At 39.7% G+C, this 1,876-nt stretch overlaps 1 protein-coding gene across 1 annotated transcript in view; it reads left to right on the top strand.

Annotated features, from left to right (window-relative positions):
- The window catches only part of LOC122631806, a 321,354-nt gene that overhangs the window by 183,922 nt on the left and 135,556 nt on the right, over positions 1–1,876 (top strand). The window lies entirely within an intron of this gene.

Raw genomic sequence — 1,876 nt, 5'->3', positions numbered from 1 at the left:
CTCTCTCTCTCTCTCTCTCTCTCTCTCTCTCTCTCTCTCTCTCTTTTTTATATAATACAGATATCGATCATAAATGGCGAAGGCAATACCTCGTTTCTCTACTTTACTTTCACCATACTTACATCGTTAACGAACGATTTTTCCTATAAACGAAGTAACTCGTAAAACCTACTTGTTACGTCGCGATTCTTTTCGTTGTATATGTAAAAAAGGCAAAAGATTATTTTTAAGTACCATCGTGAATTCTCAAACTTATCGAAGACTCTCGTCTTTTAACATTTATCGGAGGGTACGCGTAAACAGAAATAGAAAAGGGCAATCGATCGAGTAAGATGTTAACGTACAAAGTAATGAAAGAATTCTTTCAAGAAGTTGTAGTAATAGCAATAGTAATAGTAGCGGTAATTGTAGTAGTAGTAACGAAGAAAACTTGCTACGCTCGGGAATCAGCAAACTGGAGAAAGAAGAAAAGTGAGAGGGCGAGAGGGTGCGAGGCAATAGCAATAAAAGGATCTTTTGTACGAATTGGGACGGTCGATTCACAAAGAGTTCGCCTCTGTCGGGACTGCTAACTGAATTAGCCCGGACCTTGGGGTGCTATAAATTTCGCATCGACATGCGGCAAGAACCGTCCCGACACTCCTGGGAAAGCCAATTAAGGAGCATGGTAACTTGGGTTTATGGACTTAGAGTGGATTCCTGTTGGAATACATTAACTGAGTCACATTTTCCGGTGTATCCTTTATTTTTCAACATGTAATCACGGATCGTGATCGCAAACCGTGATCGAAACCTCTTCGAGTCATCCTGTTCGCGAATGTCTTCCATTGTCTCTCTCTTTCTCTCTGTATTCGTAAAACATACAATCTTTATCGATTTCCACCGCATAAATTCTGATAACGCGTTCGGTCGTTCTAGTTTTTGTTTTGCTCCTACGTATCATTAAGCGTTAAATTGATCGAGGATTAGAAATTTTGTTTTTGTTTTTATTTCGATACAATCTAGATCCCATACGAGAATATAAGTATCTACGGAGAAAACGAACGGATTATAGATCGGATCTTCCAAGATTTTTAAACGAATAGATCTAATTACATATATACATAGGTATACGCGTTGAACGAAGCAGGATTAACAGGCAATTTCAATGTTTAGGTCGATTCGACGGCCATTCTTAAAAACCTTGCTTTCGTTTGATAGATAATTTTCTCCGTACTTTTTTTGATCAATTTTATTCTTGTTGGTTCTCTTCGTTAAATCGTCGTGATTGCGTATTCGAATGCGAATTTTTCGTTTGGTATTATTTCCCTGGGATGCTTTCAATGATGATTGATCCCACATGAAAGGTATGGAGAAAACAAAAATAGGAAAGAGGGACAGAGAAAGAGAGAGACACGACTGGAGTCGCTTTTAACTTATTAATCTTTTGCGGTCAATGCTATTTCGTTGGCAGCACAGTTCACTTTCGTTTGGTATTTTGGCATAAGTTAAGGTTATTTTAAAATATCGATATCATTCCTCAGATAAATATTATTTTAGTTAATAGAGTATTACGACATATTATTCTAAGGGATGAATAATACTAGTCTCGATGAAAAGAAATGATGAATAGGAAGGCGCGAAAAGACTCGATCGGTGTGTCCGCAAGAGTCGAGGACACCGGATTGGTCTAGCTTGGTCCAACGACCCGGACATCCGTCGCTTTGGAACTTGGTCCACCGTTAAATATGGCAGCCGATGGGCCGAGCGACTAATGTGATTGCTGGCAGACTGTTAGAGGACGCTAAAAGCACCGTGTCGTAAACTCTACGTTCCGCGTTACGGTAGGAGAGAGAGAGAGAGAGAGAGAGAGAGAGAGAGAGAGAGAGAGAGAGAG

Source organism: Vespula pensylvanica, chromosome 1 (assembly GCF_014466175.1).
Source record: "Vespula pensylvanica isolate Volc-1 chromosome 1, ASM1446617v1, whole genome shotgun sequence".
NCBI lineage: Eukaryota > Metazoa > Arthropoda > Insecta > Hymenoptera > Vespidae > Vespula > Vespula pensylvanica.
This window is presented reverse-complemented; position numbering and strand designations above follow the sequence as displayed.